The sequence below is a fragment of the Xyrauchen texanus genome, chromosome 6 (genome assembly GCF_025860055.1).
Source record: "Xyrauchen texanus isolate HMW12.3.18 chromosome 6, RBS_HiC_50CHRs, whole genome shotgun sequence".
Lineage (NCBI taxonomy): Eukaryota > Metazoa > Chordata > Actinopteri > Cypriniformes > Catostomidae > Xyrauchen > Xyrauchen texanus.
In genome coordinates, this window is record NC_068281.1 from 42,324,482 (window position 1) to 42,340,228 (window position 15,747).

The 15,747-nt window shown below is 37.9% G+C and overlaps 2 protein-coding genes across 2 annotated transcripts in view; both read right to left on the reverse strand.

The window, feature by feature from the left end:
• Nucleotides 1–15,747, reverse strand: part of LOC127644811 (gastrula zinc finger protein XlCGF7.1-like) — a 367,559-nt gene that overhangs the window by 337,999 nt on the left and 13,813 nt on the right. The window lies entirely within an intron of this gene.
• LOC127645727 (zinc finger protein 420-like) overlaps nt 1–15,747 on the reverse strand; it is a 451,613-nt gene that overhangs the window by 21,173 nt on the left and 414,693 nt on the right. The window lies entirely within an intron of this gene.

A 15,747-nucleotide genomic window follows, 5' to 3' on the forward strand; every position in this document is an offset into this window, starting at 1 on the left:
CCATAAAACATGTACAAAAATTGGCAAAAATGTCTTGGTTTACATCTGGTGTTAAAGGTGCACTAAGTAAGTTTTTGCTAATTAAAAACGTTTTACACATAAAGACATGGATAGTACTTTTTTAAATATGTTGAAAATGATTTACACTTATATAAGATAAAGACTGAAGTCTTATGAGAACCCCCATAAAAGCTGTTTAATTTGACAAATAGGGGTCACCCCCTACCCCGCAATGGACATCAGTGGTCCCAATGAAGGTATGTATTGATAAACAGGAGTGTGATCCACCAGACAGTCCTTCCAGAATGAGTAAAAGTGGAAAGATAAAATGTCCAAACGAGAGGTCTCTGCTAGAGTGATTAAACTGCTACGACCTGCAGCTCTCACATCGAGGATCACAGATAAGCAGCACGACATCAAACGCCAAGCATAAGCACAAAACGATGTTCAGCCGGCTGAGAGCTCGCGAGTCGCTGAGGTCTGGACATAGTTCGACAAGCAAAAACGTGAGAACATTTGTTTGGATTGGTTAGAAAAATTTCCATTATAGGGATGTGTGTAATATGAGACTGATAAAAACAGACTAAAAGTAACAAAACAGAAGATAAACAAACACATTTGGTGTGAAACGACAGCACTCAAGGATGATGGGTGTCAGTATAGAGTCCAAAACCGCAAGTACATCTAGGACCTATGGGATGAGTAAGAGCAAGCTAAATCCTTGCTAAAATCTCACTTAGTGCATCTTTAAGATGCGTCTCAGGTGATGATCTGATCACAAGTGGACAGACGAGAGCGCCGTTTACACCTGGTCGCTCAAATCCATCACCCGTGAGCAGTTATGTTTGCATCACCCGAAACGCATGTGAGCACCAGGTGTAAATAGGGTCAATCTTGCACTCTCTGGCAGCCAGCATCACTGAAAAAATTATAATAATGGTTAAATGCTGGTTGACCAAATTACTAAGTCATATTATTTGCAATCTACACAATAAAATTGTGTTTATCTTCTAAACTTGTTTTCTTTGCTTTTAATTAATGTAATTCTCAAAAATGTGAATGCTACTATATTCAATTATGTAGGGTGAATATGAACCAATCATGTTCAACTACAGAGCAAAAATATTTTTTGATGCTTGTTCAAATTACATACTTAAAATGAGATAATACCACTCAATACTTAATTTCAAAGTATTCAATTTACTAAATTGTATTAATGGAGTTTTACTTTATCCATTCGTATTTGTACATTAATACATTTTTGTTGGCATAACTGAAATTGGGTGGGGGGAATTCGTAGTTCCCAGCATGCTTTGCATGGGACTTGATTGGGAGAGTAAACATTTTAAAATTAAGTGTTATTTTATGTGTTGGTGAGCAAGACGAGAAAAGGTGGAAATGTTCTGGTATTTTGGGACTCTGTTACGCTGGGTAACCATAGTGATGAAGAGTGGAGCTTTTGCTTCCTCATCTACTTTTTACTCAGCAACTTAACATTTAGCATGCTAACACATGCTATTGTTAGCTAACTAGCATAACCTATTTATGTAAATCAGTCACGTGACAAAAAAAAAGATTATGTAAAACTGATGAAATGAATCAAGACAGGTTATCCTGTCCTGTTTGTAATTAGATTTCTAAAAAATATATATTATTTTATATGACAAATTGTTTTATTCTTCGGTGTATCAGTGTCTATATTGAGTGTACTGGAAGATTCTGTAACGTAAGACACGTTCCTTGAGTCAGTGAGCAAACTTGGCATTAAAGCACTTTCTGTCTCTGATTCTGTTTTAGATTCTGATGGCATGTTAAAATGCTTCTCTAGCGTGTATTTTAACGTGCTTCTTAAGATGACTTTGGTATTTGAAACTCTCTCCACAGTAACAGCATGTGAAGCGCTTCTCTCCAGTGTGAATCCCGATGTGGTTAGCAAGGCTTGTTTTGTATTGGAAAGTCCTTCCACACTGAGGGCATGTAAAAGAGTTGTCTCTAGAGTGAATTCTCATGTGGTAACTGAGCGACCCTTGTTTTTTGAAACTCTTCCCACACTGATCACATGTATAAGAAGTCAATCTAGCATGAATGTCCATGTGCCTATTGAGTGACACTTTGCATTCAAAACACTTCAGCATTTCACACTGACAACATGGGAAAGGCTTCTCTGCAGTGTGAATTTTCATGTGACGATTCAGGCATTGTTTACTTGATAAACTCTTTCCACACTGGTGACATGTGAAAGACTCATTTATAATATGAACTTCTAAATGAGTATCACGATTTTTTTTAGATGCAAAACTCTTTCCACAATGAAACCAAACAAAACGCTTCACTCCAGGGTGAGTTCTCATGTGGCATTCAAGACCACCTTTATTTTTGCATTTCCTTCCACACTGATGGCATGTGAAGAGTTCACTCTAGTGTGCATTCTCATGTGAGTTTTCAAGTATTGTTTATGTGAGAAACTCTTTCCACATTGATGACAAGTGAAAGAGTCCACTTCAGTGTGAATTCTCAAGTGACAATTCAAGTATTCTTTACAAGTGAAACTCTTTCCACATTGAGGACAAGTGAAAGATTTTTTGGATTTTGTTTCTTCGGTTTTTGAGCAACTTAAAGTTTGTTCTCCAGTAATGACATCATCAGGTCTCTGATACTGATGTTTTTCCTCCTCTTCATTCAGTACTTGACTTTCATCTTTCAGCTTCATCAGGTCTAAAGTAAAAATATTACATTGTTAAAAATAAATTCAAGAGCAATTAAAGGAATAGTTTACTGATTATATAATCACAAAATGTTCATTTATTAGTGGTATAATCCAGGAGTTACATTTTGGTCTGTTGCTCACCCAAAACTGACTGCATTTCTTCAGAAGACATTGATTAAACCACTCTAGTCATATGGATTACTTTTATTCTGCCTTCATGTTCTTTTAAAGGCCTGGAAGTTTTGGACCCTATTGACTCACATTGTATGTATATAAGCATCCACTGCATCTGGAAAGTATTCACAGCGCCGTAGCCAATCCTTTGTTATCTTGGCTGTGTGCTTAGGGTCATTGACCTGTTGGAAGATGAATCTTCGCCCCAGTCTGAGGTCCAGAGCGCTCTGGAGCAGGTTTTCATCAAGGATGTTTCTGTACATTGCTGCTTTCATCTTTCCCTCGATCCTGACTAGTCTCCCAATTCCTGCTGCTGAAAAACATCCCCACAGCATGATGCTGCCACCACCATGCTTCACTGTAGGGATGGTATTGACCATGTGATGAGCGGTGCCTGGTTTCCTCCAGACATGACTCTTTCCATTCAGGCCAATCTTTGTTTCTTCAGACCAGAGAATGTTGTTTCTCATGATCTGAGAGTCCTTCAGATGCCTTTTGGCAAACTCCAAAAATGTTATTGAATAGCATTCCAGTGAGTATTTTAGTCAGTGGATTAAAAACCATAAAGAAGGGGACCTGGGTAGTGAGTATTGATGCTGACTATCCCCCCTGGAGTTGGAGTTTTAATCCAAGGTGTGCTGAGTGACTCCAGCCAGGTCTCCTAAGCAACCAAATTGGCCCAGGGAGGGAGGGTAGAATCACATGGGGTAACCTCCTCGTGGTCACGATTAAGTGGTTCTCGCAATAAATGGCATGGTAAATTGTGCGTGGATCGTGGAGAGTAGCATGAGCTGAGTCTCCGTGGCGTCATGCACAACGAGCCACAGTGTGCGCGGATTGACTGTCTCAGAAGCGGAGGCAACGGAGACTTGACCTCCGCGACACGGATTGAGATGAGTAACTGAGCCACCACGAGGACCTACAGTACTAAGTAGTGGGAATTGGGAATTTCAAAATTGGGGAGAAAAGGGGATAAAAAACCAAAGAAGTACCAACAGTTGCTTATAAATGGGAACGGTTTGGTATGTTAAAATCTTTTAACAACTAAAGGCCTAAAATTTGGCTAGGAAGAATTAGCAGCAGAATAACTGTTCAATCACTGGTGGGTAAAAACACTTATAATGCTTTAATGAACTTTTATTAGCAGATTTGAATGAGTTATATAGTTTTTACATATAGATTTTAAAAGATAATAATACTAAATACCAACTTACTTGAACTTGTTTTAAAATAAATTTGGTGATAATGATTCAGTGACTCACTCATTTAATACAAAATTACACTCACTTGTAACCACATACTGACAATACAACCAACATAAATGGGTCAATGAACAAATAAGTGATGAAATCTTTTTGATTCACTGATTTAAAAAAAGTAACTGGGATGACTGAATCCCACTAGTAATTAAAGGTGCAATCAGACATTTTTATGCACTTCGAATTGGACACTGACACCTTAGGGGCATGGATACAGGATCTTTCAAATGCTAGTTTTCAGTTACTGATGACATTGTAGAAATTCACTTTTCACAGTCAGCCATGATCCAAAAAGACGGCAGTTACTGAGATTAAGCTAACAGTATTCGGCTGGTTATGTGATTCTAACATGGCCGCCCCCATGCGGAGACCCTCTCATGTAGAATAAAACGGCTTTTATAAGGTTACTGATTTGACTGCAGTCTTCATCCCATGTGAGTAATAATGATTTTTATATTTTATTTGTTTCAAAATTACAATTCACTTCTTTAGGAATAAAACTTTTTTAATGATGAAAATATTACTGACTGCACCTTTAATGAAGAAACAAGAATGGAAACCAACCTATTTTGTCCTCCGTATCTTCACTTTTTATTGTGCATGTTTATGTAATGACATTTGTATGTCAAATGCTATCGTTTTTGGTTTCAGAGCATGTTTACGAGTACAAGTACCAGTACATGAGCGCAGTATAGGACTCGATACCAGTATCGGGTCATCCCTAATAAAAAGGACGCCCACCAAAGTGGCTGGTAAGAGTGACCTTACTTTTCCACTGCCGTGAAAACAGCTGCTCAACGCCATTCACCACGCCACAGAGTTGCTGGTTTGGAGCGTGTTTGTAATATGCAAAAGCAAGTGTGAATTGTCTCTCATTTTTTCAATACACGAGCAATAATATAATTTTATATATATGCAATTACAGTTGGAATGATGCCAGCTTCATTTCCAAATGCCACAAACATTGTTGATTTATTACACACTTGCTTACCCAGCCTCAATATTGCCACAATGAATGCATGCAATTATAATTTGTAGGTTTTGAAGCTCTTAAGACAGACGCCACTGCTTTGAGCTCACAGTGATTGGCTCATGCCAGCCATTTTCCACTTCTTATTTGCATAAAAATGAGAAATCTCTACTTTTTTTGCCACTCTCGGTCACTCCCCCATGCTTGCGTAGCACCGTTGTCAATTCCACAAATTAGAGCATGTCGCTCGGCTCCCATTCACCATACGTTTCCACTGGCACGCTTTGAGTGAAGCCGAGCGAGCATTTTCAATTCTGTGCCCTTCAAGTGGAGTCAGAAATATCATAATTACGAGTTCTGAGCACATGAACAATCAAGACATACTTACAAGTCATAATTCTACATGATACACGAGTTGCCGAGATGGGATGTTGGAAGGGGTGTGTTGAAGGAAATTAATTATTTAGCAAAACATTTAAAAATTCTGTACTTTATTTTTATTAAATTATTATATATATATATATATAACACTCAACTAATGCCTCACCCTTTGCAGTCTGTTTTAAGCTAATTAATTGTTAATTTGTTAGATGCTATGCACTCATAACTCATGTATGTTGTGAACAAGTGTATTCATTTCTGTTTATTCACAGGTACAACAGTAAAAGAGCTTTTCTCATCATTCATTAAAGTTTGGGTTCTTCTGTACTTTGTTTCCCACTTGAATGCGTTCACACATGTCATTGTAACGAATGCCCCACTCTGAAGTACGAGCTTCCCAGGTCCAGTTGAAGGCAGCATTCATTCCTATGGAAGCCAAGTGCCCATCTCGTGAGGTGGCTTGTGGGATTGAAAGCGGCGTGGACCATGCCGCTCTCTACCATCAATCTTTATTTCTTCATTATTCTTTTAATGCCATGTCAGCATCAATGGCTATTTTCATGGCACAAGCAAGGTAAGTACAACATACAGTAAAATGTCTTGCAATATAACAACAATAACTTTATACACAATATTTTCAGCGAGTCCACTGTATTTCACAAGGTGGGCGGAATTTCCGGTTGGCTAGCAGAAGTGTGTTATGTGTGTAGCCGGTCATTGCTTGCTTGTGTGTCATGCGGTTAAACTCTTGCTTTTAAATGTTTTAAGATATCTTTACAATTTCCCGGACAATGTGTGCAGTTAATGGTTATCCTAATAATCAAGCCAAACTAACGTTTTGTCTAAAACAGCAATGTTGTTATCAGAAACCACTAGCAAAGCACAGAGCTCCAGTTCCAGATGCTGACTCTGTCATCGACTGCCTACAGAAGGATTGACTTAGAAACATCTGTTTGAAAAAGCTTGGAATAATTTGTTTTTGTGCTCTTTTAACTTTATTGGCAAGACGTCAACAGCAGAAATGTCTTAATTTATCCACCGTTACGGTCTGCTACGATAGACGTCCAGAAATGGAGTGCAATGAATTACATATAAACAATAGCATTATTGTGCTAACAGGTGTGTGTACATGTGCTGAAAATTCATTAGACATTTTGAGAGTCTGTTCATTTCTATTCAGCGTTGACTTTTGTGAATGCTTCACATTTGAAATGGCATTGCAACTGAGTATAAAAAGGAACTGTGTTTTTCCTGAACTCTCTCTGAGTAGTGATGATGTTTTCAACTGTTTTCATGCTGTGATGCCCAATGGATCAATTCTATAGTGGAAGACCATAATTATAAGATGAGACATGTACAGTACGTTTGAAATGAACTGTATTCTGAGTTTCCTCTTCTGCATTTTTTCTGCCGGCAGTTCACTTGTGTGTTTGCAGAATGTGCATGTCTTCCCTTGAGGGGAAAATGTATTTGGGAAACAGTGTGGACATTTATTCAGTATCAATTAAATGTATTTCTACGGAGACATCCTGTTTTATAGTTGCTTTACAGAGAACATTGAACTTTTGTGTACAATGTGTATAATAATGTATGTCCAAATAAATATGTTTATTTTATGTAGTTCTTTTTGGACGGTACGGTTTATTGTGTAGCAGCTACTACATCCTTATTTCCTACACAAGAACAATATATTCAATCTACCAACAGGATCAGTTGCTCAGTCAACACTAAAACATTTCATGTAGGTTATAGCATTTAAATACAGATGTTATGTATATAAACTAACAATTATAAAGCTAGATTGAGTTTACTGCACATTCATCTCCCTCAAAATAAAAAACGGCAGCATGACGGTCTCATCGCCTGAGTCCTGTAATACACGAGCATCATGCTGTTTAGACCTCCCCTGTATCTGCAGTAAGTGCATTATCTCAGAACAACAAACTCTTCAGGTTCTGACTAGACTCAATATATGCTTTAAAATAAACATAAATGTCTACAGTTCTCAAAATATATCCAACTAACATAACTTTTCAGGTTAATCTGCTCAGATTCTTCCATCGATGGATAAAGATTCAACAAAATAACTCAAATGCTTCTATTTGATATATTTGGCCATCATCCTCAAACATATAGGCTCAGTTGGTAGAGCGGGTCGGCCACTAATCACAGGGTTGGTGGTTCGATTCCCGGCCCACATGACTCCACATGCCAGAGTGTCCTTGGGCAAGACACTGAATCCCAAGTTGCTCCCAATAGCAGGCTAGAGCCTTGCATGGTAGCTGTGCCATCATTGGTGTGTGAATGGGTGAATGAGATGCAGTGTAAAGCGCTTTAAATACCACTAAGGTTAATAAGGCGCTATTTAAGTGCAGAACATTTACCATAATTGTTGGAAGAACAATATCACCTCGTTTTAATTCTGTGATAATTTGTGTTTCTGTCATTTTTAATGTTGTGTTAGTACGTAACATTAAGATTGTTAACGCTTAACCAGAAGTTCTGCCCACATCACCCGCAAACATCATGTGACTCAGGAATATTGTGGATAAGGGCTTTTCTAAGGATGTACACATGCGTTAGACGGTCACTTTTGGAGCGTTTATCTTTGGTTGCATTGCTTAATTAACACAGAAGACACGATTAATTGCATTTATTATTTTTTTAATGCACTGACTTGCATTAATTAATAAGTAATTGTTAAATTGACAGCCCTAAAAAATTTAGTTTTAGTTGCTGTCACTATGTCTATTTTTTGTATTTTAGTGTCTATTCAAATGTACAAAATCGTACGTTTAAATGTTACGTATAAATAATGAGATCAGGCTGGATATAAAGCGTCATGAGACTCAGGAAGATCCTTCAATTTTACATTTGATAACAATTCTAAACATTTTCCTGGTGAGACAGTTTGCAATACATGAATCGGAATACAATTTCTGAATAGAAACAATGTTTTACTCGCTAGTATTATGGACGTCGCCATCTTTGATATTTCATAATTTTGTCAGTTACTATGGTTACAGCTGTTAAAATACAGTTGTGACTTCAGTTATTCGTTCATACAGACAGTTTTCGAACTGCTTCTGTACGCTGTTGTATGAATGGGACACTTTAAGACTCACAACAGTAAGTTTATACGGTTGTCAATGGGAAATGCGCTTATTTCATGTTCAAATTCACGAGAGACCAACGGACAGAACTTCACATCAAGCTTTATGATGTTATAATCTGTATCTACACTCATTTCATGTTACAATTCCAAAATTACCTCAATAATATTACCACATAGCTGAAGCACGTTTGTTAAAACTTAAACTTATTTCATTATGTTTTGTAGCCTTTTATACCCATTAAATTCTGAACCACTCAAAAGCACAAACCTTTCTACAGCAGAACAACAACAACAACAGGAGAGAAGCTGCCGCGCAGACCTGATGACGTCACAAACACAGCGGTTCAGAGAACCAAATAAAAGTCTGCAAACATCACAAAATAATATAATAAAAATGAAAAAAAAAGATGCCAGTGTTTGTTGATACAGTTCTAATTATTTTTTTGAAATATTTGTTGGAAGATAAATGAAAGCTTGAAATCTTTGGTTGTAGTAATAATAATATTAATATTAATAAAACACATGCAGTTTCACAAGTTTTGTTATTTAATGAATTAATTTGAACAGAGATGATAGGCACAGGTTAAACTGCAGAATAAATTAATCAATTATAATCGACATGTGCCAGTGTAAACTTTGGAGAGTAATAATGCAACACAGGATACTGGATTTATTAATATATATTACAATTGTATTGTAATTACACTACCAAAAAAGTATTTAGTAGTAAATACTATACATACAACATGTAGCTCATACTAGGTCTAATTAATAATTATAAATTAAATTATAAAAGAACTTCACAACCATAACACTCAGCACAGAAGAATTTCAACATAAGTCACATTTCAACAAACTACACATAAGTTGACACTGAACAATATAAAAACAACAATTTTGGAGGGGTTAAAATGCACATTGAATGCCACAGCCTGCTAAAATCACAATGGTCACCTCAAAGCAATGTGTTAAACAACAACAACAAAATCTAGATTTTCCCATAGACTCCTTTTGTTAGCTGAAGTCCCACAAAATTCACCACAAAGCAAAATATGCTTTACAAAAATCTAGATTTAAAAACAAAATATTCAGTGGCCTCCTTAACACATAAGAAAATATATAAATCTCTATGCTTGGGTCTCTGAGGGTTAAACATAAAAATGCCAAGTTTAACCCTAATTATCTTGATCCTCTCCTTACTGACACTTCAGAAAGCCTCGAGATGACAGCTGAAAAAGAGATATATAACATTAGTTTAGTGCAGGCATAATAATGTTTTTCCCCTCACAGTTGCACATTCTGTTAAAGCTCGAAATGTTTAAACATCTTTCAAATGTCAAGTAAATAATTTTGTAGTTTTTACCTTTATTGGGACAGGGGAGAGCAGAAGTGAGAGGCAATGATAGGGAGAAGAGAGGGGAGTAACACAACAAGCCGGATTCGAGCTTGGGAACATGTTGGAACATGTGCCGGCCATGTCTATGACAACTTAATTTTATTTATAATGAGAAGAGGTCAAATAAACCATCCTGTACATGTGGAATAACTGGTTACTGTAAAATAAATATGCACATATGTGACTTACTCCAACCTACAGGTCATACTGACTCGTCCACTCAAATATTTCCATTACACTGCTTCCTTATTAATGTCTCAAAAAACTTTCAAAGAAACATTATTTAGCTTAAAAAACAATAAGTATATAGACCTGATTCACAGTTGCACAATAGTAGATTTTTGACATGAATAAAAATGAGGCTGCGAGGGATTAACAGAGTCTCTTTGGTGGCATCTACTGTATAAACAAAATGTTTTTGTTGACCGAATTTTCTTGAAAAGATGTTTTTTAATGTTTCATCAGCAGAACGTTCAGAAACAGTTTAAACAACAGTACAACCCATTGAAGTGGCCATGGGTTTCGTGCTACGATGTTGCGCAAAGTCTTATCTTATTTTGTAAGAGCTCTAATTCTAAGTGTAATTTCTGTGCCAGCGCAAGCGGGTGGGAGTGCTATCTGTGGGTGTATGACCACAACCTGTGTGTATTGTATGTTAATGAAGTGGAGCAAAGAGCAATTTTCTATTTTCCTGAAAAATACAGTAAGACGTTGTAAGGGGATTCAGATGGGCAAGGATGAGGCTAGAACCGGCTTGTCAAAATAAATAATGTTTAATTAAACTCAAAACAAAAAGCACAAACATAAACACACACATGACGGACATGCCCGTAATTCTCTCTCTCTCGAACCATCGTCACCGGCCGCCTTTATCCCTTGTGTGCCCCATCAGGCCGATTGGAGACCGGGTGTGCGACATTCCAGCCTGGCCCCGCCACCCTCCGCTCCACATATTTTTCAAAATCATGTCTGTTTTCAGCGCAATGTTAAAACTCAGTTCTCACATTTTTATTACAATTGTATTTATGATCAAATTATGGCATTATTCCACCTCTTGTCTTGTCTAAAATGATTTTTAAGGCACTGTAAAAGAGGCCAGTGGAAGAAGTTGGAGAGGATAAGTATTTTCGTGAACGTTTAGACGATTTGTTCAAAATAGTTCATTGTTAAAGAGAATTTACAGTAAAACACAAGCATTAGCCAGTTTCAAACAAAAAGTCAGGTGTTTAAAAAATTTTTTGAAGTTCATTAAAATATTTAAAAGCATTTATAGACTATGGAGATGAAAGCATGGCACGTGTTTGTTTATAGAACTAGATTGCCATTGCAGCTGGTTTAATTCACACTGAATTACAATTGGCAAACCTCCAGATTTGTGACATATGCTCCAATTCCAGTCCATTTAGCAGTTAAGTGTACATCAGTTGAACCCTATGGAAACACCCATTTTGAAGGGCCCATCGAAGCAGCTATTTTTGAGCCCTTCGTTTTGGAATAACCCTTCAACATGATGGCCAGGATCGTTCTGCATTTGAAGTCTCCTTCACAGTGATTTGGTCACGGTGAATGTCGAGGAGTGCATCCGGAGGTGGAGTCTATCGATTGCACTCGTTACCCCCCCCCCCCGAGACTCGATGTGCTTGTGTGTAGATTGCATCACTGTATTAATATACTATTGTAGTAAAAGTGTTTTTTGGTAGAAACCATAGTTTTAATGCAATTAACCATGGTGTAACTACAGTAATATCATGGTAATATAGTAACATGATTAATTTTGTGGTTATTATAATTGTACTACAAAATACCATGGTGAAACAATGGTTACTGTAGTAAACCCAATGTTACTTTTTCAAAGGGATGGTTAAGGTTAGGTTTAGGAGTAGGGTGTCTGTGGGACTCTAAAAAAAAAAAAAACACACAATAAACATGCTGCTGTGATGACCATATACTGTATGTTAGTATTTAAATGTGGGTGCAAATAGTATCTGACTCTATCTGCACTGGGGTGCAAATGGCATACACCTTTATTTGCACCAGGGTGCAAATAGCATCGGACTTTAATTTTCTGACATAAGATACCTCTTATATTAAAATTAAAAATAAATGTTTGGGAGAGAAAAAAGAAAAAAAAGAAAACAATTGTAATAAAATTTTGGAAATGTTGCCAAAATGGTCCACAAACTTTTCTTAAAAATGACAAATTTCCCAGTCTAAATGCCCTCTGAAACACACTTCAGGAGCAGGTTTGAGACACATTCAATTCATCACTTGGACAAGTGTAAATGCATCGGTCTATTCAAAGCGCATATGTAAACTTTACTCCGCCCAAACAGCGCTACGTCAGCATATGGTTATACCAATTTTTTTAACAGGCTGCTAAAGGCATGTAATTGACTTGTTTTTCCCCTGTCCCATGCTGCTGACGTCAAAGCTCATGCACAAGCCTGGAAGCACCAGCAAAGTTCAAGCACTCACTCCAGTGAGGTTAGAAGAAAACTTATTTTGCGTCCTTGTTTGTCAGACAGCAAGAGACGATAAGTCCCCTGTTTACTATGATTCACGTGCATTTGACAGCCTGAGTTAGCAAATAAACAAACTGAATTCTTGATTTTGCAGTCTCATGTAATGGTTATTTAAATAGTATTGATTAGCAGCATGTTAAAAACTACATAGTGATTTAATTTGTAATGCATAATTTATGATACATCAATCTGGAATGATGCCATTTTTAAGACAGAAGATATAATTTAGTGAAGCATAATGAAAGTAAGTATTGGTCAATAAATAAATGAACTCGTTAAAAAAAAATCAAAGAGCTCTTAAATAATATTCAAATGATTCTAAAATAGAATTAGTCGTTTTTGTATTAATGTGCCTGCTGCAATTGATCACTACAGGTCAGCGATAAGGGAAAAGTTAATCAGTATAAACGTTATAGTAGCGGTCAGGATTGGAAGATTTATGCATTATATTTTGCACTGAAAGCCTTGTTCAGCTTATAATTGTGCTAAACTTTACAGGGTCTGGTGAAAAATGTCATGGGTAAGATATTTAATTATTAACGTGCACACTTTGTGTTGCGAGTAGGTCTGCAACTAATGCTTATTTTGACAATCAATTAATCTAATGATTATCAGAACGCTTATTTGACTATTCACCGATTATTGCAACGATTAATCATTAGCTCTTAACTGTTTATTCAGCTTGTGCCCTGACATAAAAGGTTGTATTAAACGTGCTTACTAACAATAAAGAGGACAAAATCATCTTTTAAAAATACCTCTAAATGACATTCGCTGAATTAAAGGGGGAAAAAGACTTTGCATTAAGTTAAATTCAGTAAAGAAATTCACTGCAAAAAATCCTATTGTTATCAAGTGTTTTTGTCTTGTTTTCCATTAAAAATTGTCTAAAAATGTCAGTTCAGACATGTGTGCCAGCTCACACTGTTGTTTGTTTTTCGCTCCCTCGTGCCTCACAGGTGGAGCCGATATGCGTGATCAGCGTTTCCATGGGAATGCTGATCCATTCTGGAGAGACACTGATCAGGACAATGGATTACCTGCCCGCATTCACCTGCTTCACTCTGATAACACTCCCTATTCCTTGTGTTTCCCTCTTTCTTTGCCAGTTTATTGTTCTAGTCATGTTTAACATTTCTCAATTGTGTAGTTTGAGCGTGCTCATGTATCTGTTGGTTGCAGTCACCAGCTGTAGTGGTGCAGTTACCTGCCTGCTTGCAGTCACTCTCACCAGTTCGGTGCTGTATCTGCCCATGTTGCAGAAGAATCGTCTGGGATTTACTTCGCAACACACCATCTTCAACAGACTCTCTTCGGATTGCTCATCTTACGAACACACTCGTCACTAGCCCAAAGTTGCTTGTTAGATCTGCGATTAGCAGCCTGTGCTGAGAGAGACTTTCATTGACTAAATCCTTTGTAAATTAATTCCATGATCTATATTCTCCGTTTTTGTGTCCTTTGTCTTACCCCTCCTCCCTCAGATGGAAAGATGCATCGGTGTATGTTCTTTTCACACCAACGATATGGAATTACAACGTTGGTAACCGGGAATCACTGAATGTCCAGTTGGCCTTGGGCGAGTGGCATCGTTGCTTAGAGGGTTCGAGGATACCTTTCATGGTTTGATCACAAGGACCTTGAGTACAACCGTAGCGCCAAATATCTTAACTCTAGGCAGGTTTACTGGACATTATTTTTCACTCGTTTTGATTTCAACCTCTCTGTAGAGCGGAGGAGGGCGGGGCCAGGCTGGAACAATGCACGCCCGGCCGAACACTCAAAATTTAGCTCAGGTGCATCTTGTTTCCACTAATCATCCTTGAGATGTTTCTACAACTTGATTGGAGTCCACCTGTGGTAAAGTCAGTTGATTGGACATGATTTGGAAAGGCACACACCTGTCAATATAAGGTCCCACAGTTAACAGTGCATGTCAGAGCACAAACCAAGCCATGAAGTCCAAGGAATTGTCTGTAGACCTCCAAAACAGGATTGTATCGAGGAACAGATCTGGGGAAGGGTACAGAAACATTTCTGCAGCATTGAAGGTCCCAATGAGTACAATGGCCTCCATCATCCGTAAATGGAAGTTTGGAACCACCGGGACTCTTCCTAGAGCTGGCCGCCCGGCAAAACTGAGAGATCGGGGGAGAAGAGCCTCAGTCAGGGAGGTGACCAAGAACCCGATGGTCACACTGACAGAGCTCCAGCATTTCTCTGTGGAGAGAGGAGAAACTTCCAGAAGAACAATCATCTCTGCAGCACTCCACCAATCTGGCCTGTATGGTAGAGTGGCCAGTCAGAAGACACATGACAGCCCACCTGGAGTTTTCCAAAATGCACCTGAAGGACTCTCAGACCATGAGAAACAAAATTCTCTGGTCTGATGAAACCAAGATGGAACTCTTTGGCCTGAATGGCAAGCGTCATGTCTGGAGAAACCAGACACTGCTCATGACCTGGCCAATACCATCCCTACAGTGAAGCATGGGTTTTTCAGCAGCAGGAACTGGGAGACTAGTCAGGATTGAGGGAAAGATGAATGCAGCAATGTGCAGAGACATCCTCGATGAAAACCTGCTCCATAGTGCTCTGGACCTCAGACTGAGGTGAAGGTTCATCTTTCAACAAGACAATGACCCAAAGCACACAGCCAAGATAACAAAGGAGTGGCTACGGGACAACACTGTGAATGTCCTTGAGTGGCCCAGCCAGAGCCCAGATTTGAACCTGATTGAACATCTCTGGAGAGATCTGAAAATGGCTGTAAACCGACTTTCCCCATCCAACCTGATGGAGCTTGAGAGGTCCTGCAAAGAAGAAATGGGAGAAACTGCCGAAATATAGGTGTTCCAAGCTTGTAGCATTATACACAAAAAGACTTGAGACTGTAATTGGTGCCAAAGGTGCTTCAACAAAGTATTGAGCAAAGGCTGTGATAAATGTGTTAATTAATACATTTGTAAAGATTTCAAACAAACTTCTTTGACATTGTCATTATGGGGAATTGTTTGTAGAATTTTGAGGAAAATGAATTTAATCAATTTTGGAATAAGGCTGTAATATAACAAAATGTGGAAAAAGTGAAGCGCTGTGAATACTTTCCGGATGCACTGTATGTATAAAATCATGAGCACTCACATGAGATGAAGACACCAGACATATCAGTAACCTTATGAAAGTAGTTTTATTTCACATGGAAAATGAGATGAAGACACCG